The sequence below is a fragment of the Melanerpes formicivorus genome, unplaced genomic scaffold (genome assembly GCF_026170545.1).
Source record: "Melanerpes formicivorus ecotype bairdi unplaced genomic scaffold, bMelFor1.0.p_v2 SCAF_41, whole genome shotgun sequence".
Taxonomy (NCBI): domain Eukaryota; kingdom Metazoa; phylum Chordata; class Aves; order Piciformes; family Picidae; genus Melanerpes; species Melanerpes formicivorus.
The window spans coordinates 2,527,342-2,549,654 of NW_027142393.1; the positions used below are offsets into that span (position 1 = coordinate 2,527,342).

Below are 22,313 nucleotides of genomic sequence, written 5' to 3' on the forward strand. Positions count from 1 at the left end.
ATTCCACAAAAGCATTCTGGATTCAGCTTAACCGAGCTCACTGTACAGCAGCCCTGCGCCATGCAAAGCAAGGGAGGTTCCTCTCAGGTTTAATGACCAGGGGTTTGTGATCCTGAGTTGTAGTTATTTGTTTTCTCTCTTCACTCTGTAGAGTTGTCTCTTGTTGGAGATGCCATTAAAGAGGCAAAAATGGGAGTTCCCCCAAAGTGGTAATACTTAACTGGAAAAACTGGGAGAAAGACAAAGATATGCGGGGAAGCTAATGAGTGTCTTCAGAAGGCATATAATCATGGTAGGAATTTGAATGGACTTTAACATCCAGTGTTATTCGTTAGTGGTGTTTCCAGCTGGCAACAAGCAAAGTAAGTGCAAACTGGAGACATAGCATGAGTGGGGCTCAATGTAATGATAAAGAAACGCAGCCAAATAAAACCCTTATTCACTGCGCTGACCTGAAGTCACCACTTGTATTTATAAACCAAGGTTCTGATTCTGCATGTTATTCAGACACAAATCTCCAGCAAAGATGATGGTAGAAGACCTGGTTATAGTCACTGTTCCTACAAGCAACACACCTAGATATAGAATCACAGAATCTAACCAGGTTGGAAAAGACCTCAGAAACCATCAAGTCCAACCTATTACCTAACACCTTATGAGATCTAAACCATGCCTTCAAGTGCCATGTCCAATCCTTTTTTGAACATCTCCAGGGATGGTGACTCCACCACCTCCCTGGGCAGCACATTCCAATGGCAAATTGCTTTTTCTGGGAAGAACTTTCTCCTCACCTTGAGCCATCACTGGAGGTGTTCAGGAGGAGACTTGATAGGGTGCTTGGTTGCAGGGTTTAGTTGATTGGGTGGTGCTGGATGATAGGTTGGACACAGTGATCTTGAAGGTCTCTTCTGGTCCATTCCATTCCATTCCATTCCATTCCATTCCATTCCATTCCATTCCATTCCATTCCATTCCATACTTCCTCTGGCACAGCTTGAGACTTTGTCCTCTTGTTCTGCTGCTGATTGCCTGGAAGAAGAGACCAACCCCCACCTATCTACAGCCTCCTTTAAGGTAATTATATAGAGCAATAAGATCTGTAGAGAGCAATAAGATCTTGCAGAGAGCAACAAAGTTATGTCTGAGTCCAAAACTGGAAGGGAACACCCAGGCAAAGCTGTCTATGTCTCTGTTAATTTCCAGTTCCCATGTGAAAGTGTTGCACCTTGAAGCACTTAATTTTTGTGCCGGCTCTCAGACTGCACACCCAAGCACCCACCATCACTGCTGCTCTAGGGTGGATATCTAGGGCAGCATTTGGTGAACTGGAAAACCACACAAACTACAATCAAAAGCAAATTGATGTGCAGAGCATTATCGACTGTGGCAGAGATGAGGATGTCTCCCTTGCAGCAGCACGTACTGCTCTTTTGCCTGGCCCCACTTGGAAAAGTGCTCAATGCCATGTGCTCACTCCAAAATCACAAGAAACAGTAGTGCTGTTGGGCTCAGGTCCCAAGTGAATTCCCATGTCAGAAGAATCACAGACCTGTCCAAAATCCCTGCTTTGTGCAAGGGTATCGAGTTTCTTGCAGCACATAAATTGATGAGGGTCCAGAAGTAGCTAAACCTTTTATTTGAAATCGGTCTCCAGAAAGCCACTGGTTTGGATGGAGCAGGATGATGCTAAGCCAAATTTTGGGGCAACTCTCCTATATTTGTCTCTAGCAACAGAACAGAATCAGAGAATTGTTTGGGTTGGAAAAGACCTCTGAGATCATCAAGTCCAATCATCAAGACTTCTGTTCCATGCTGGGAAAGACCTCTGCAATCATCAAGTCCATAGATCTGTATTGCTTACAGCCATTACCAGACATGACCACCACATTGTTTATCCAGGTCTAACTGGACATCTCACTGTCATTTCCTTACTCACTGCATCATCCCATTCTGTGAGAGCCCAGCAGAGCTAGGTTTGCCCCAAAGAACATGTGAATCCCTGATAAAAAAAAATAATTTGAAGTTATAGAAGGTGACTCTTCTTTTAGCAGTGCCTGACTTGACATCCAGGATGAGAGGAGATACATCAAAATTGTAATCTTGGATGATCAAAATAAATCACACACAATTGATTTTGACTAATGTAAAACTAACTGAATACATTTCTGGCAACAGGAGTTATGAATTAATAATAGTGATTAAGATGAATTAAACACACAGACTAAATTCTGCCCTACAACATCCTGACTTCCATGGAAACTGTGCGTGCATTTAGGGGGTCTGAGTCTAGCAAGTTAATTCTGAATTATTTTTTTACATGTTGAATCAGAGTAGTACATTAAAAAGAATTTATGGGCCTAAAGAACATGGCTGTACCTACCAATGTTTATTGAGCTTTGATTGCTATTTTCTCAAATTAAAAGTGTGTTTGCTTAACAATGCCAAAAGTGGCTTTAGAAAAGCCATTACTGTTGGACTGCAAGTCTTAAGCAAGCAAAAGTGTGAGGAGTAGGTGCAAGAATTGTGACTCAAAACAGTATTTTCATTTCAGTGGATAGAAGCAAATTCCAAGGCCTATTAACTCTGGGTTTTTTACCATTTGTTCCTGTTTATTTATAATGAGAAGTCTGACCCACAGTTTCTCCTTCTGGTCTTGTGGCATTATGTCTCAAGTTTGACCCAGCAATTATGACAACTTTGTCCCCTGATACATTCACTTCTATTTTTGTTATATCTGTCTATAAATCTATCCCATTCATAAATATGTATATCAGGGTCTAGAGCACAAGCCTTATGAGGAGCAGCTGAGGAACCTGCGATTGTTCAGCCTGGAGAAAAGGAGGCTGAGAGGAGACCTTCTTGCTCTCCACAACTATCTAAAATGAGGTTGTAGTAAGGTGGAAGTTTATATCTTCCTCCAAGTAAAAAGCAGTAAGACAAGAGGAAATGGCCTCCTGCTGCACCAGGGGAGGTCTAAGAGGGACATTAAGAAAGGTTTTTCACTGAAAGGGTTATCAACCCCTGGAACAGGCTGAATGCCCATTGGAATGGGCTGCCCGAGGAGGTGGTGGAGTCACCATCACTGGAGGTGTTCAGGAGAAGATTTGATAGGGTGCTTGGCTGTGTGGTTTAGTTGATTAGGTGGTGTTGGATGATAGGTTGGACACTATGATCTTGAAGGCCTCTTCCAACCTGGTTTATTCTAACTTCTAGAGTCTTCATCCCAGGAAGGATTTCAAAGATGTGTAGATGGCAGCACTTAGGGACATGGTATATTGGTGGCCTGGCTGTACTCAGTTAATGGTTGGACTTGTTGACCTTGAAGGTCTCTTCTAACTAAATGGTTTTAGGATTCTATATTTTAGATATTCATATATTTACATATGTGAGGTGTATGCATGTGTGCTTTCTCATGTGTATTTGTCTATTTGTAAGAAATTAATTCTTTATGCTCTTGGAGTAGAAACTATGTGAAATTTGAAGTATAGGAAATGGAGTAAGCTACAAGTCACCATGTGGCATTTCCTGCAAGGGTTTATTCACCATGTGGCATTTCCTGTGAGGGTTTATAGAAGTAGATTTAAGAAAGATAAAAAAGGATTTATTTAAGAAAATTCAGATCCATTTGGTGCTTAAATGGTGTTTCAGATTGGGCATCAGAACAGAAAGAAGAAATAACTATGAATGTAGAAGTAAACACCAAATGAGCTACGTTGCCATATGGGTTTCTTAAAGGTACCATGTATGGGTTTACCCTTTCTTTGCCTGGTATCAGCTCAGATTAATTCAGATGAGAACATCTGCAAAGACTTGTAGGTGAGCAAAGAAGAGCTTGTATTTCCAGAGGAGATCAAAATAGCTAGGCAGGCTCAGCCCAGTAAAACAAAGACTGAGATGGAATTTCTAAAGAAATAAACCTATGGGGTTAAAAGAAATGGGGAGAAATTTCACTGTTAACACAAGTGTGAGTGGACATCATCTGGCAGCTCTGAGCTCTGGGAGAAGCTTGATGAAGGGACCTGGTGCTGTAAACTCTCCAGCAGCCATCCCACAGGGAAATGTGGACTGGGAAGGGCAGAAAACAACCCCAGAAGCTGTTTAAGATGGAGCTTGGTCAATTCACATATGGGATTATGGGATGTGGAAGTGAAACCCAGCACTTAGAGGCTCCCTGCCAATCCCATTTTGTTAATATAAAATATTTTAATGGGACTACAGATCTGTAAATTTGTAACACTTAGAATTAAAACAAAAGACAAAAGTTTACTGAAAGTGATGAAATTATAGAACCATAGAATAGAATCATAGAATTGTTTCAGCTGGAAAAGACCACTAAGATTATTGAGTCAACCCATCGAACTAACACCACCACGCCCATTAAACCATGTCTTAAAGTGTCATGTCTGCAAAAAAACACCCGACCTTTGCCCATCAAAATATTCCCCCCAAACATTTTGATTGTTATGAAGTATTTTTGCAGCAGAAAACTCTCTCTTGCATTTCTTTCTAGAGGCTCAAGTCAGGGCATCTGTAAGGGACTTGGACATTTATGCCTCACTGAGAGCGGCTGACCTCCTCTGGAGAAACAAGGGCATGCTTGGGTTACTCTGAATACACAATACAGAATGCAAAATTAACCAGGTTGGAAAACAACTTTGAGATCATCAAGTCCAACCTATCACCCAACACCATCTAATCAACTAAACCATGACACTAAGTGCCTCATCCAGTCTATTCTTAAACACCTCCAGTGATGGCGATTCCACCACCTCCCTGGGCAGCACATTCCAATGGCCAATCTCTCTTGCTGGGAAGAATTTCTTCCTAACATCCTTGGTGTCACCTCTTGCTAAATCCTAATGACTTAAGATCTGGCGTCTCTCTAGTCAACAGTAAATGTGTTGTTTTCTCATCCATAGATGCCTGCCAAAAGGAAAGTCCCAGTCCTCTGTTTTGCCACAGACTGAGCAAGGACAGAGCCTGGCTCAAGGCAAGGACATTTGAGGCAGGCACTGGAATATCTTGGAGACACTGATGGCTCTCCTGCATATGATTTGAAACAGTGAGTTGGGCAAATATCTGCTGCTACATACTCATAGTTGATCTTACCTTAGGCCAGCTGGGTGCACCAGATGCTCTAATTAACAGACCATATCAGAATTCTTTCTGCTGAAATTGCTTTTCTACCAGAAAATATCCTTTCCAGGAAAAGGTTGTTGGGAAAACAGGAGTTGGTTTGAGGACTTTTCTGCGTTACCAAAATAACAGACTTCTGCTTCATCAGCTAAAAAGTTTGAATCAATTTCATTTTTATCAGCAACTTGAAAAATCTTAGTGAATCTCTTTAAAAAAAAAAATCATCTTTTTTTGGAAATCCTTTTGTATGAAGAATGCTGTGGTTTTCAGTTTTCATCCAAGCCTTGGACTTATTTCTCTTCTAAAAACAGAAAATGTGTAATGGGAAGGGATTTCCACTTTCTAGACAACCATGGCATTTAGTGGTATTATTGTAATTGGTTATTTTCATTCTTTTTATGTAGAGCCATTCATAAATACCCTAAATCGTAGCAAGGACTACACATCAATTCATTTCTACAGAACAGGGCCATCAAAAGGAGAATCTTATTTTTAACAAGAACAAACAAAACTTTGATTTGGGATGAGAATTTGTATCAAATAGAAAGACTGAAGAGGCCAGAATATATTAAAAGTAAAGATTTATCATGAAATCATAGAATCAACCAGGTGGGAAGAAACTGCAGAGATCATCAAATCCAACCTATTACCTAACACCTCATGACAACTAAACCGTGGCTCCAAGTGCCACATCCAAGCCTTTTCTGAACACCTCCAGGGATGGTGACTCCACCACCTCCCTGGGCAGCACATTCCAATGGCAAATTACTCTTTCTTTGAAGAACTTTCTCCTCACCTCGAGCCTAAACTTCCCTTGGCACAGCTTGAGACTGCCCTCTTGTTCTGGTGCTGGTTACCTGGGAGAAGAGACCAACCCCCACCTGGCTACAACCTCCTTTCAGGTAGTTGTAGAGACCAGTGAGGTCTGCCCCTGAGCCTCCTCTTCTCCAGGCTAAGCAACCCCAGCTCCCTCAGCCTCTCCTCATAGGGCTGTGCTCCAGACCTCTCACCAGCTTCATTGCCCTCCTCTGGACATATCCAAGTATCCCATAACTACCTGAAAATATTTAAAGGCATTTAAATATTCCAAATTTTTGGAAGCTGCTATCAGGGAACATAAAGCAAGTCATATATTCAAAACCTGGCCTTAGCTCTTCTAGCTGCTGAAGGCTCTCCAGTACCATCACGAGGTGAATACAGGCTGTATCTGACACAAGGAGTTTGCTACTAATTGGTAAAAGCCAATAATAAATCAGAGAGAAACATCCAGCCTCCTGATAAAATAATCTTTGGCTTTCAAGACTCTGATTTTGATTACTTCTAGGAAACATGTAAATTAAAAAGAATTTACAGTCATCGTGACCTGGTCCTTGCAAGTAAACAGAGCAGAGGAACAGCCTGGAATTGAGATTCCTATCACTGACCTGGAATTTAGATGCCATGGTCTGAAATTCCCGTGTCCACAAGTAGAGAAATCCAGAAGAAGGTTCCCAAAGATGCTGCCCAGGGCAGGTTGTGGAGTCATAGTATCACAGTATCAGTCAGGGTTGGAAGGGACCACAAGGAACATCTAGTTCCAACCCCCCTGCCATGGGCAGGGACACCCCACACTAGATCAGCCTGGCCACAGCCTTGTCCAGCCTGCTCTTAAACACCTCCAGGGATGGGGCCTCGACCACCTCCCTGGACAACCCATTCCAGGGTTTCACCACTCTCATGGTGAAGAACTTCCTCCTCACCTCCAGCCTCAATCTCCCCACCTCCAGCTTCATTCCGTTCCCCCTAGTCCTATCACTACCTGAGATCCTGAGAAGTCTCTGGAGATGTTCAAAGCCAATCTGGATGCATTCCTGTGTAATTCAGGTGCAGGTGATCCTGCTCTGGCAGGACTGGATGATCTTTTGAGGTCCTTTCCAGCCCCTAGCATTCTGTGAATGCAAAAAGCAGGACACATTGGTAATGAGAAGCATCTAAAGGAAAGTGGCAACGGCTGGAGCTGAACAAAGCCATGTGGCCTACATGTCCCTCAGATGTAAGTCCACGTACCTGCCAGAAAAGTCAGTGATAACCCAGGTGTTGATGCCACATCTGTATTCCATTCAGCAGAACATCACTCCTGCTGGGATTTAATGTGTAGTGTATGAAACTCAACATGTTTTAGTTTTGTACAAGGTATAGAACTGAATGGGTTGATATCAGACGTGAGGACACAAACACACATGCACATCTATATGCATGTATCTATACATATACACAGATATATGTATTTTTAATGTAATTTTCTGTCATTCTTTAAGTCCATGGAATAAATGGACTTCAACAAAATACATGTGTTACCAACAAAAAGAACAGTACTAAAGGGTTTGCTTCAGCTTATGAAGGCAGGCTTTCATTCCCATTACCTGTATTACCCTTCACAGAGAAAGACAGAGGTCCTTTGCCAAAATTTCTAGGCCACAAACATTATCTGCAGCATAATGAAATCCATCTGCTGTCACCTGATGCATAGCAGCTCGGTTGGCAACCTATATCTTGCATTAACATAAAGATGAAACATTTCCTGATCAAGGCAGCATACATCTATCCTGTCTTTGAAATATTGTGTTTAATATCACTTAAAGAAAGGGCACTGTAGTGGTGGCACTGGGTTTGGCATATAAATTGTTCACTGCAGATAGGGTATACCAGGAGCTGATGCTGCTAGAGTTTGTGCCCAGGAAAGAGGAGTTTGAGGAGCTTGTAGAATATCAAATGGCTTTAGAGGACCAGTCAGATTTCTAGAGTCATGGGTGAATAGTTAGCTATTTTTGCACTCAGAAATGGAGAGAATAGTAACTGTCTGTTTCTTGAAGCCCTTGTACCTAAAAACGTGGCTTTAGAAAGCCAAGACAACTAGCTACTAGCGCTGTTCCCCTGACCCTGGGCAATGGTTTTAAACTAGGGAAGCACAGACTTAGATTGGATGTTAGGAAGAAGTTCTTTACTATGATAGTGGTGGAATGCAGGAACAGGTGGCCCAAGAAGGTGGTGGAGGTCCCATTCCTAGAGATATGCCAGGCCAGGCTTGATGGTGGTCTGAGCAGCCTGACCTAGTTGAGGATGTCCCTGCTTACTGCAGAGGGGTTAGATTAGATGATCGTCAAAGGTGCCTTACAACCCAGTTCTGTGTGAAGGGGGTGTTGGGGGGAGTAAAGGGGAAATCCTGATAGTCCCCAGGATTAATGGTTGAACTTGGTGATCTTGAAGATCTCTTACAACCAAAATGATACTATGATATTTTGTCAGACACTATATTGCCTGCAATATTTGCCATGAGAAGACACACCACATGATGCAAGCTGCAGCATCCCCATAAACATTTTCAAGGTTCTGCTCCTAACCTTTTCTGAAACCTGAATGCAGGGAAAAGATTCAGTCCAATAACTTACAGATCATTAATATCAAAAGTGATCATTTGCCTTTAGAAAAGATGCTCACTGGAAAATTATGTCATTATGCTATCTTTAAAGAGATGCTGTAGCTTTTTAGATGCTCCTGGTACAATTCATTTCAGTGAACTACATGTGAGAAGACTTTACCACTGTCGTTGCAGGTAAGTGCTATGGCTGGGCTGGGAACTCTTGCCTTGGTGCTGCAGCATCTTTTGGGTTGCATCCCTTAAGCACAGCCAGAGAGCAGCTGAAGCTAAGCTGAAAGTATGGTGGTAGGAAGGAATGATAGGATTGCCTCTGCCTGGCTGAAAGTGAAAATCCGAGAGGTCTGAGCACAGAAGGTACACAAAGGGAAATGAACTTGGCTTGTGAATTGAGCCCTGGGGTTCTCAGTTCAATCCAGCCACAGTGACTGCATCAAATACCTCCGCAATGTGGCAGACCTGCTTCTTGTGCCTGTACAATCCAACACTGATTCTCTGAAATAATGCAAACACCCTCTCTTTGTGCATTATCTAACTCCAAGCTATAAAATTACACATTTGGCTCATATGTAAAAATTGCCCAGGAGATCCATGCTGCTCTTTCTAAAAGTGATAAGAACTTCTTTTAAGACATAATTACATTGTTATCCTTTAACTTACCCATTTTTAACAGCCCAAATAAGGTGCTTTTTTACCTTCAAGACTGACACCTTTGACACTGCTAGTTTTCACTGATGCTAAAGTCTTAACTAGTAGGCCAGTGGGATCCAAGAGGGCCAGTGGGATCCTGAGGTACATTTGGAGGAGAATGTCCAGAAGGTCAAGGGAGGTTCTCCTCGCCCTCTTCTCTCCTCTGGTGAGACCTCACCTGGAATATTGCATCCAATCCTGGGCTTCCCAGTTCAAGAAAGAGAGATTAACTACTGGAATGTGCTGCCCAAGGAGGTGTTGGAGTCACCATCATGAGAGGTGTTTAAGAAGAGACTGGATGAGGCACTTGGTGCCATGGTTTAGTTGATTAGATGGTGTTGGGTTATGGGTTAGACTCGATGATCTCAAAGTTCTTTTGCAACCTGGTTAATCCAATCCTATCCTATCCTATCCTATCCTATCCTATCCTATCCTATCGAGAAACAGGGATCTGCTGGAGAGAGTCCAATGGAGAGCTACCAGGATGCTGAAGGGACTGGAGCACTGCCCTATGAGGAGAGGCTGAGAGCCCTGGGGCTGTTTAGTCTGGAGAGGAGATTTAATAAATGTTTATAAATATCTGGGGGCTGGGTGTCAAGAGAGAAGGGACAGACTCTTCTCCATTGCACCTTGTGATAGGACAAGGGGCTCAGGAGGTTCCACCTGAACATGGGGAAGAACTTGTCACTGTGAGGGTCATAGAGTGCTGGAGCAGGCTGCCCAGGGAAGTTGTGGAGTCTCCTTCTCCGGAGACTTTCAAGCCCCATCTGGATGTGCTCCTGTGTGACCTGTGCTGGATTCTATGGTCCTGCTCTGGCAGGGGGGGTGGACTCAATGACCTTCACAGGTCTCTTCCAACCCCTAACATCCTGTCAGCCTGTGAACTAGCTCAGCACAGCTGAGATGAAATATTTCCTCTGATATCAGGGTTTTTTTTGGCAGCCACTGGACTTGTGTACCCATCAAAACTGCATCTTCTGAGAAGAGAAAGAATTAAGACAAAGTAATTTACCCAGTTAATTCTGTAACTATTGATTTTAGTGTAAACCCCTTCCTCTTTATAAGATTAATTTTGTTCTTCCCATGTCCCACAGAAAAGAAAAAAGCCTGTGCCCAGAGAAAAGCTGCTAGGAAAGGGATACAAATGAATCTACTTAGATAATTGTAATTCCAGTCAGATGCTGGCACCACCTAGTTCATGTTCTATCCTAAGAGACAAACTTCTAACGTTTAGCCCTCATTCTAAAGAGGGCAACACAAAACTTCACCCCAAATACTGCAAAGAAAGTAGATTTGCTTCTCCTAAGCTGGAGCATACCTGGGACTTCATTCAAGATCCTCTCAATAAGTGGGAGTTTTCTCAATGTGAGAATGAGAGCACCTGCATAAGCCTCATGGTGCTAGTGTTTAAGGTATATTTATCCACAACATGAGGACCTCTCGGCCCTGTGGTCCAGCAGCAGATGGTTTGGAAGGCTAAAGATAACCATGCAGTCCTGATCACTGCATTACAAATGCCTGCCCTATATTTGAGAAGTAACATCAAACAAAAACCTCACCAGTTTCATGTGTTTTGTAGTGGGATCACAGCAGAAGTATTTCCCCCTCCTCTTTTTTTTTTTTCTTCCTAATCAAAGACTGATTAATTAATTCTCATTATCTCCATCTCTGTCACAAAGATAGCATGGTGACAGTGTCAGAAAGCTGTTGTAGTTTGCCTCGGGCATGGCTGTAATTTGGTGGTGGTTGAAGTGATCTCTCACTATTTTAGTAGGTCTCATCAGCCCCATGCCCACAGAAAAATGCTCACAGACAAGAGCTGTGTACACCAGTAGGATGGGAGGAGGTTGAAAAGATGGAAAAAGCCTCATTCTCTGCAACCTTCAAACGAGCAGAGCTCAAGAGAACAAATCGCAGCCTCAAATATTTCCACAATAGCACTAAAGGCAGCCTCAGACCAAGTCAGGAGAGAAACCAGCCTGGAAAACAACAGCAAAATGTATTTGGGGAAAATTTCTATGCAGCAGCTGCTATTGGGGCAGAAGGAAGAGTGAATCAAAACCCCTTCCCTAGCAAACTTGCAGAGCAGCAGCCCACTAAAAGTGACCACATCAGGAAACAGACCTCACCACGGCTTCATCAGGATGAGCTGAGACAACACCATGAATGTGGGAGACCAGTAGGACTGATCATTACTGGCATCCCTAGACAATTGAAACCACATTGCCTGAATCCCCCTCAAATCACAAGGTTAATGCAGATCCAGCTTTCAACTCAGTGAGCTACATAAACCAGACGAGGTGCAGTGAACAATGGCTCATGCGGGTGTCCCAGTTTCCACCAACAATGTTAGCCACATTGGTGGTGACTCAATTTGTTTTCATCATATGCTCTTTAGAGTCGCCTCTGGCAGCTTTAATTTTCATGCTCCTTTTCCAAATGAACATCATCCAACTGCAGCAAGATGAGTTGGCACCCAGTAAAAAGCATATGAAGCTCCTTTTTCAGATTGTACCTAATGATTCCCGGTTTGAGGCTTTCTCCTCTTCCTCTTGACCCTTCTGGCTCCATTTCAGAGTTCACTTCAGAGCATGGCATCTTCCTGTACTGCTTGTTCTGTAAAGCAAAAGGAGTCAGCCATAGCCATATATAACATTAAAACCCCAAACTGATTAAAAAATAATATTTATCCTATGCAGAGAGGCGATTCTGCCACTTTGCTCTGCTCTGGGAGGACCTCACCTAGGCTACTGTGTCCAGCTCTGGAGCCCTCAATACAGGAAGGACATGGACCTGATGGAATAAGTCCAGAGGAGGGCCGTGAAAATGGTCAGGAGGTTGGAGCACCTCTCCTGTGACAACAAGCTGAGGGATCTGGGGTTGTTCAGCATGGAGAAAGCTCTGGAGAGACCTAATAGCAACCTTCCAGGACCTGAAGGGGGCCCACAAGGTGGCTGCAGAGGGACTGTTTCCAAAGGCCTGCAGTAACAGGATGGGGGGCAATGGTTCCAAACTAGGGAAGAGTAGATTTAGATTGGATGTTAGGAACAGGTTCTTTACTATGAGAGTGGTGGAACACTATAATGAGTAGCCCAGGGAGGCGGTTGAAGTCCCATCCCTGGAGATACACAAATTCAGGCTCAACAAGGCTCTGGGCAACCTGATCTAGTGGAGGATGTCCCTGCTTACTGCAGAAGTGTTTGGACTAGATGGTTTTACAGGTTCCTCCCAACCCAAACCATTCTATGATTCTATGAATACATACAACCTGCCTTTCATATTGATCTGCCCTACACCATCTTTAGTGCAGAAGCAGAAGCACAAACATCCATCTGACCTCAGTGAAGACCAACACAACAAAAACATCCTCTTTCTCAGTGTACCCTAGCATAACTTGAAGTTTGTTCTCCCAGCATTATTTGTTTAATAGAAATATTTGCCGTACCACCTGGTTCTGGCAGAGAGTCAGAATTTGCATTTATATGAGGTAGTTTATCAAATATAACATACAGAAGTCTGTTAAGTACACATTGCATTTTGTTTGTGAGAAAATCTGTTTGTATTTAATGTAGTTTTTAAATTAACCTTAATGAAAGCTTCTGAAAATTGTTGTTCTAAGCATTTGAAATATGCAACAAGAACTAGTGGAAGACATAAACATGTTTTCCATTATATGTTATCAGATAGTCCAAAATTACTACAAAAAGAATGTGAGGCTATGTTAAATTAGAAAGATAAGCAAGCATTTAGTTAAAAGGCAATGGTCTTTAGAAGAGTAAAGCATCTGACAGTTAACCCCAACATCTTATGATCTCCTACCAGGAGTAGTAGAGCACTCGCAGAATACAGTAAGGTGTTTAATCATCTCCAGGGCTACGATGAAAACCAAAGCATGTTTCACAGAAACCCTCTGGTGGGTATTTGTTTAGTCCAAAATTTAGAAAGCAGTCAACCCAAGGCTATTTTTGAAGATCTTACTAAACTGGTGTCAAATATGATTTGCTCATAGTTTTATCTTTTCAGGGAATCGTAGAATCACTAAAGCTGGAAAAGGCAAAGGCCTGTAACTGTAACCCAACTACCATGGGCACTAAACCATATCCTGAAGCACCACATCTACGGCTTCTTGAACATCTCCAGGGATGGTGACTTCAACACTTCCCTGAGCAGCCTGTTCCAACACCTCACTACTTTCTCAGTATAGAAGTTTTGTCTTAATATCCAATCTATACCTCCCCCAGAACAACCTAAACCCATTTCCTTTCATCCTATCACTGGTTACTTGGGAGAGGAGACCAACCAAGGCATTCAAGAGGAGATTGGACGTGGCACTTGGTGCCATGGTCTAGTCATGGGGTCTGTGTTGATAGGTTGGACTCGATGATCCTCGAGGTCCTTTCCAACCTAAGTTATACTGTGATACTGATACTGTGATACAACAGCCTCACTCCAGCCTCCATTCAGGTAGTTGTAGAGATCAATAAGATCTTCCCTCAGCCTTCTCTTCTCCAGACTAAACAGCTCTAGCTGCCTCAGCCACCCCTCACATTAGAATAAACCTTTATTAGAATAAACCAAACCAGGTTGGAAGCGACCTTCAAGATCATCGTGTCCAACCCATCAACCAATCCAACCCACCCAAACAGCTAACCCATGGCACCAAGCACCCCATCAAGTCTCCTCCTGAACACCTTCAATGACGGCGACTCCACCACCTCCCCGGGCAGCCCATTCCATAGCGCAATCACTCTTTCTGTATAGAACTTCTTCCTAACATCCAACCTGAACCTCCCCTGGCGCAGCCTGAGACTGAGACACATACTACCCTCCAAACCTCTTACCAGTCTCACTTCTCTGTTGAGAAGAACCAATCTACAACTTTTACAAATGGCCCTGGAAGAAAAATCACAGAATCACTGTGGTTGGAAAAGACTTTCAAGAGTCCAACCTTTAGCACTTGGAGTTGACAATCTCAAAGACCTCTTCCAACCACAGCAGCTCTATGGTTCTCTGAAGATTATTGAATCCAACCAGTAATTCTCCCTGATATTATCAAAATAGTTTTGGTTTTTTTCCTATTGTCTTCTGCTCTTTGCTCATTAATTTTGTTCTTTAGCATAATAAGGACTGGTTTGTAATGCTAGTTTCAATGAAGACTTCAGGAAGAACACAACACAGGGAGAAAAATAACCCTTTGGCATCTTTTCCCCCTATATCCAATTTAATTTGCTGCAACGAATAAAAGAGTAGTGTGGGAAAACAGCCAAACAAGGAGAAGCATCAACAGGACACTGAACATAGCATGTAGGAAGTGAGACTAGAGCAGAGCAGTACCTAAGAAGCTCTCTGAAGGGTTGTAACAATAATCATTCGACTAACAGCAAATAAAAGCATCACTGGTAATGATCAAGTAAGGGAAGGAAAATCTGACTTGCTATTCTGGTCACCCTTTGCATAAAGAAAACTCGGTCAAATCAGGTTTTAATCAGGGTGATATTTTTTTCTGGAAAGTCTTGCTTCCCAACACATTCTGGCACTTAACCAGGGCTTGAATAACATTCCCACAAGTCTTGAGTCCAACCTCTTTTTCATAAGAAACTGCTGGGGACAACAGGAACATCGAAGAGAGTTTCTCAGAATGTCATTACTTTGCTGAGAGTTATAAAAAGGAGGCAGGAGCCCATTAGGTGATTAGACAGCCACAGACAAAAAATGTTAAGCTCTAGATGCTGGAAAGAGGTAAGAATCTGTCCAGGGTTGGACCTTACTCACAAGTGCCAGGTCTTTTGGATGTGCAGCTTTGAAGGTGACTGGGATGTGCTATCCTTATAGACATCCTCCACAGCCTACATTTCAGACCAAGCTGAATGGATCTGCATCTAGCCAGGCAGAACACCTCCACATCCAAAGGGAAGTGTCTGAATCTTCTCTTTGACTCCATTCAACTTAGATTCTCTCACTAATATCTTGCAAAATCGGGTAATTTTTTTTGTTTTGTCATCTAGATCATGGAATACTGGAAATGTTGTTTTGGATCATGTTCTCGGTATCTGGTTTGAAGGGAATTATTTTCTCTGAGTTACAGATCCCTCTGCTCATAGGGTGGTCACAGAACACCAGCTCTGCTTCACATTAGAAGTGGAATTTGTATTAGCTGGGGAGGACAAAAAGGGGAGGAATTGAAAAGCTGCAGTGTGAACATTTTGCAGTAGAGACCAATCCTAAATACCACATTTTCTGTGTTTGCAGGCTTCAGGCTCTCTACAAGTACTTGAAAGGAGGTTGCAGCAAGGTGGGTGTGGGTCTCTTCTCCCTAGTGACAAATGATGGGAGGAGAGGAAATGGCCTCAAGTTGTACCAGGAGAGATTTGGATTGGACATTAGAAGAAACTTCTTCATTGAAAGGGTTCTTGAACACTGGAAAAGGCTCTCCAGGGAAGGAGTTGAATCTGCATCCCTGGAGGTGCCTAAAAGAGGCAAAGATGTAGTTTTGAGGGATGTGGTTTAACACAAGACTTGCTAGACCTAGATAATGATTGGAGCTGATGATCTTTTCCAACTAAAATGATTCAGTGATTTGATGGGATAGGGGATGCTGACTTCTTGGGCATCATGAGGGACAAAGCTGTTGTAGGAATGCTGAGAAACCAGCCTGGGTGAGGGGAAAACAGAACAATAGCAAAGAGCTTGAGGACATCTTCCATGAATAAGAAAGTTCTTGGCATACAAAACAGCCACACTTAGGAAAAGTTCTCTGTGCCTTTCCTAAATAGCTAAAGGAGAGTCTTTTCAGGCTTTTTACTTTGAGATCTGGAATGAGCAGAATTTGCTTGTTCTTCAGACGCTATGGGGAGAGAGATGGAGCTGTGCTTTTGAGGGTAGGCCAAAAAATAATTAAGGCAATTATGTACTGTAAAGGAAAATGCTATGCTATTCCTGAAGGAAGACTTTGGGCCAGATAGAACTGATGACAAATACTTATTTTCTTCTTTATGCATTAATAGTCCTAGTAGGCAATACTGAAAACACTTAGCAGTATTTATGTATCATATTTAAGGTGCCATTCCCATAGAATCATAGGATGGTAGGGGTTGGAAGGTACCTCTGGGGAACGACAAGTCCAACCCTTCTGCCAATGCAGGATCACTTAGAGCAGGTCACACAGGAACACATCCACACGGGTCTTGAAAATCTCTAGAGAAGGAGACTCTACAGCCTCTCCGTGCAGCCTGTTCCAGTGCTGCATCACACTCACCATAAAGAAGGTTTTCCTCATGTTGAGGTGGAAATTCCTGTGTTCCATTGCCCCTTGTCCTACCACATGACACAGCCAAAAAGAAGCTGGCACCTTCTTTTAGACACCCACCATTCAAACAGTCAAAAACATTAATGAGATTTTTCTCTGTCTTCTTTTTTTCCACACTAGACAGCTCCAGGTCTCTCAGCCTTTCCTCTTTAGATAGGTGTTCCAGTCCCTTAATCATTCTTGGGGCCTCCATTGGACTCTCTCTAGTATATCCCTGTCCCTTTTGGACTGTGGAACAAAGAAATGGACACAATAGTTGAGATGTGGTCTCACCAGGGGAGAGTAGAGAGAACCTCCCTTGACCTGCTGGCCAGACTCTTCGTAATGCACCCCAGGAGATCATCTGCCCTCTTGCTGTCCCAATTTTGACTATGTTCAGTGCAGAACTTTTCACCTGTTCATACAACACACTTCTGTTTTAAGAAGCTAAAGCATACATAATAGCAGACTGGGAAACAGGATGAGAAGTTTGGGGCAACTTCGGAAAGCTCTGGGGTTGCATCACTAGAGCCAAATGATGTAAGTTTAATATAATGGGGAAAATAAACCTGGGAAAATATGCTGGAACTGCAGGGTTATGGCCCATGACACAGAAGGGAAACAAAGATCTTGGAGCAGGAAACTATTTGGCAGCCTTTCTGCCTTAGCTGGCTGAGAGCAGTGAGAAGCTAATTCAGTCAGTGGGTAGGAGAGGCAGCTCCTGGTGTAGAATTGGGAAACCAAAGGCAATCCCAGTGAACTATCAAGAAATGAATACTTTTAAAGTATTCAAAGTTATTATGTAAGACTAGGGTCAAAGCTGAAGATAAGAAGCTGATGCATCACAGCCTTAGCAAACAGTCAGTGTTAATATGTTTGCATAGATAAGGCAGATTTGGCGTAGTGTATGGGCATAAAAATGAGGAGCCAACATGAGCTGAAACTGAGCTCAGAGCACCACTGCCAAGAGATGTAATTCTTGTCTTCATCTCCTTTGAATATCAAGGTTTATTTAGTTTACAAACATATGGGCTTTCAAAGCTATTACAACTGTGACACCGATTTAGAAGCTAGAGACAACGCAAGAGGTTAAGATTAGAGCTGGCCAGAAATTTTCTTACAAAACAGAATTTTGTGCTTTAGCCAGGATTAGTTGAGACAACTGAGCCCTACAACATCATCCTGCCAGGTGAAAAAAAATTACTCTCTTGACAAGCACAGTGCTGCCGGGATGAGCACTTTGGGGTTGTGCATTTACATTATGGCCTGTTGCTGTTATTAATAAGGAAAGATGTGATAAGGAGAATTGTGAGAATTCATTTGCCCAGAGGAAGGGAGGCCACTTTGGGAGCTGCTACCATCTTTGGATTTATCCAGGCTTACTTCTTTACAAGAGGGTTGTTCATACCTTCATGTCATGCTCCGTACTCATAGTCTGTGCTGTTTCAGAGTTGGTTGTTAAGGAAAAGTTCTGTACTATGAAGGTGGTGGAACACTGGAAGAGATTTTCAGGGAGGTGGTAGATGCCTCATCCCTGGAGAAATTCCTGGTCAGGCTTAGATGGGGCTCTGAGCAACCTGATATAGCTGGGGATGTCCATGCTGACTGCAGGAGGGTTGGATGGAAGATGAATTTTAATGATGCCTTCCAATCCAATGTGTTTTATGATTCATCAAAACTGTAACACAAAGATATTTGAACTTAATTAAAATAAGCATGGAAAAAAAACACATAAATCAAGCAAAATCTTAGTTGGTCAGAAAATGTCCTGCTATATATTAAACTAATGTCAAAATATAATAAATACTAATAATAATAATAGGAAGGGCAGGGGGAGGGAGAAGAACAAGACAGGGGAGGAAGAGAGGAGAAGGAAAGGAAAAAGGGAGAAAAGGAAAAAGGGAGAAAAGGAAAAAGGGAGAAAAGGAAAAAGGGAGAAAAGGAAAAAGGGAGAAAAGGAAAAAGGGAGAAAAGGAAAAAGGGAGAAAAGGAAAAAGGGAGAAAAGGAAAAAGGGAGAAAAGGAAAAAGGGAGAAAAGGAAAAAGGGAGAAAAGGGAAAAGGGAGAAAAGGAAAAAGGGAGAAAAAAAAGGGAGAAAAGAAAGGGGAAGAAAAAATGAAGAAAAAAAATGAAGAAAGAATGAGAATAATAATAATAATAATGATGATAGCAATGATAGTGGTAATAATAATCATTTTAAATCCCATCTGCAGACCTTTTTGCACACTTAAAACCCTGCCACAGGTGAGAAGTCACACAGAAGAGAAGTGCAACCCTTTGCTCAATCACTACTAGATGCCCAAAGAATTTTGAGTTCGAGTTGAGTTCACTTTGATGCAGGGAATTATATGGGCAGAAACCTAGATTACAAATCCAAGAGCACTGAACAGCACATGTAGAGGTTCAAGCTATGAAAGCTGCTTAATGATTAAAGTCATCTATGCTGTAAAAAAAGGGGGGGGGGGGGGGGGGGGGGGAAGTCGGGGCGGGGGGGGGGGGGGGGGAAGGAAGGAAAACAAAATAAACAACTAACAAAACAAACCCCAGCAAAACTGATGGTGCAGTCTGAAAGTATGCCTCTGGATTGACAGGTCAGAGGTTAAACCCAGATGAGGGTCACTCAAGCCTGGTGTTAGTCTAAATGAGTACAGCATTAATGCTGAAAAATCCTTGCAATGAGCTCACCACCTGTCTGCTGCAGAAATCCGACCAGCGGAGGGGCAGTTCAAACTTGGGGTTAGCTTGCATCCCTGCAACACTTCCATGTTGCTAGCTCAGGAGAACGGAACAAGCAATCTGGCTTTTGATTCCAATCGCTGCTATTATCCTTAAATTGCTTTTGGCTCTTGTCTTTAAAGCGAGCACCATTTTTCATTGCAAGTGCAACAGGATGTTTGTGCTTTGCAAGTACCTCAACAGTGTGAACCTCATCAGGGAAAGAGCAGGACTTTTCTCTTTCCTTTTTGTCATTTTCCCCTTTTCTTCTCCTTTCTTTTTCCTCTTTCCTTTTTTCTTATTTCTTTCTCCCCTTTTTCTTCTTTTTCCCCTTTCCCTGCTGTTTCTTTCTTCTCTTATTTTTTCTTTTTTTCCTTTTTTATTTGTCTTTTTTTTTAATTTTTGTTTTCCTTTCATTTTTCCTTTTCTTTTTTCTCCTTCCTTTTTTTTTCCCTGTTTCCTTTTCTTTTTCTTCATTATTTTACTTCTTTTTCTTCCTTTTTTAAAGTTTCTGTTTTATTCATTCCTTTTATCTTTTTCCTTTTCTTCTTTCTTTTACTTAGTTTTTCTTCTTTCTTTTTCCTTTTTCCTTTTCTTCTTTTCCTTCCATATTTTTCTCTTTTATTTTTCCTTTTTGTTTCCTTTTCCTCTTTCCTTTTCCTCATTTTTTCTTTTCTCTCTTTTTCCTTCTTTCCTTTTCTTCTTTTTCTCTCTTTTTCCTTTTCTTCTTTTTCTCTCTTTTTCCTTTTCTTCTTTTTCTCTCTTTTTCCTTTTCTTCTTTTTCTCTCTTTTTCCTTTTCTTCTTTCATTTTCTTCTTTTCCTCTTCTTTTATTCTTTTCTTCTTTCCTTTTCTTCTTTTTTTTCCTCTTTTTTCTTTTCTTCTCTCTTCTCCTCTTCACACCCTCCCCCCCACCCCCCTTACTATTATTCTCCTTTTTGTTTTCCTTTTCTTTCCTTTTCCTCCCTTTTTTTTTTTTTTTCCTCTTATTTGCAAGGCATTCATATTGCAGTCTTTACAGGAGAACTCTGAAAAAGGAGAAAAGAGAGTTTGTGGAAGCTGCAAACTGGCAGTCACAGCAGTGTTGACAATGCCAACATCGAGATGCTGATCTCAAACAGGAAAAAAGCCCCAAACTCGTTGCTGACTCAGGATGAAGATTTACACCATGTCAAAGAGTTAAAATAACCAACACTTTCAGAAAAGAAGAAAAAAAAGCAAACAGATCACTTACTACACATATTCTATTATTTGCTTAAAACTTGTAGGGTTGATATGAAGCTTGTTATCATTCAAGCTTGCTCTCATTCACTGAAAGCTAGAATTTGCTGCAGAAGGTAGGCACTTTGCAAGTGTCTCACAGCCACTCTCAGACCACTAATAGATTTAACCTTGCGTGTTCATAGATATTTAAAAGTGTTACAGTTTGAAGGTCAACTCTGCTGCCTTCCAGTAAAGGGAAAGCAAAGAAAGGAATAGAAATGAGAAAGAATTAATTCTTCAGAAAGTTTTTACAAATCAAAACCCTGCAGTTTCACACTGAGAACAAAAGAAGCATATTAAACACCAAAGTTTATCAAGACAAATTAGGTCCCAGTTTCAAATTTTCTTTAATCTTTCGCATCTGAACGTTTTTTTGCCTCATGCTGTTTTCCCTAGTTAAATGTTAAAATGAATTCTAGCCAATGCCATTGACTTCCTCCCTTAAAAATATTGAGACACATAATAAAAAATTAATTACTTCCCCTAATTTCCGTGTGATTCTTTAAAAAGATGTAAAATTCATTTAAAGTAAGTGGTGACTTTGTCTTTGAAGATCACGACAATTAACATGGATCAAAGCTTAGGTTCTGTAACGATGATAGCTTATTAGCATAATGAAATTAACTTAGAGACAAGAATCTTTAATAGGTACAACAAAAACGCTTTAATAATACTTGAAGAAAATTATGTATTTGCTAGAAGTACAACAGTTTCAGACTTTCTATCCAATTAATAAGTTGTTAATTAACTCCTTTTCCAAACAATGTGCACTTTAAGTTAACATCTGCCCATTGGATAACACTTTCCTCCGCTATTGCTTTTTTAATACACTGTAGAACTGTAACACTCTTTTACTGGGAATTCCTTGTAGGACTATTCTTATACTAGGGAAACAGAACCCAAATATAGCAATCTGCTTTCTCCATCCAGCCAATTAGAAAAAAAATATAGATATATAAATAAAAAGGAAGAGAAGGATTCTTTTAAGGATGGGGAGGAGGAATGGGTAATTCCTGAACGATGGCTGCATTGTTTGTGGCGGTGCGTAGTTGCAGATTTCCATAGGAATTATGTTCTGCAGCTCATATGCCTCTGCAAAATGGCTCTCTGCTGGCTAGAGCCATATATGGACCTGATTTGGGAGTCATTTTCTTTCTTTTTTTTTTTTTTTAATATTTTTTATTTAAGTATCTATTTCTAGCTCCGTGTTGCAAGACTCTACAGTCTCATTTATAAGATTGTAAATCAATAGCTATTGTCTTTGAAGATAAGGAGTGGGAAGGTTGCTTACAAAAAAAACCCAACCAAAACACAACCCAAAATTGAAATAGAGCCTCATGTGTAAAAATAGTCATTTAATAGCCTTTGCTCTGTGGTGTAGAAGAATAAGGTCTTTCAGCACTTGAATTTTTAATTACAGCAACACCATTTTGGTTTGGGGGCTTCTGCCTATAGAGTGGAGCGGGGATCAAAAATTTCACAGAGAGTTTTGCAAGTGGAGTTGCAGAAGACAAATGATGTAATGATCCTAGAGGTCTCTTCCAACCCAAACAAGTCTACCATCCTATGTACACCGTGCTGATTGGACTCCAAGCCTGAGCACAGAACACTTCAGGCCAGTGATGGAACAATTAAATAGGTCTTATTTGAAACAAATGAGTTGTTGTGTTCTAGCGGGGTCAAGGATTCTTGTTTTAATAAATCCCTAATTACAGTAACTTTTCATTTAATCTGGCAATTTTTAAGCAAGTTAAGAATTTATGAGAGTTGGAATAAGCAATAAAAAAACCATAAAAATAAAAATAAATGCC

At 41.5% G+C, this 22,313-nt stretch overlaps 1 long non-coding RNA gene across 1 annotated transcript; it reads right to left on the reverse strand.

Annotated features, from left to right (window-relative positions):
* Positions 1 to 950: 950 nt before the first annotated feature.
* LOC137451274 (uncharacterized) lies at positions 951 to 18,186 on the reverse strand. Its single transcript, XR_010989754.1, has 3 exons — positions 17,935 to 18,186; positions 11,757 to 11,857; positions 951 to 1,029 (listed from the first exon to the last, which is right to left on the reverse strand). It is a non-coding gene; the product is annotated as an uncharacterized lncRNA (long non-coding RNA).
* Between the last annotated feature and the right edge of the window lie 4,127 nt (positions 18,187 to 22,313).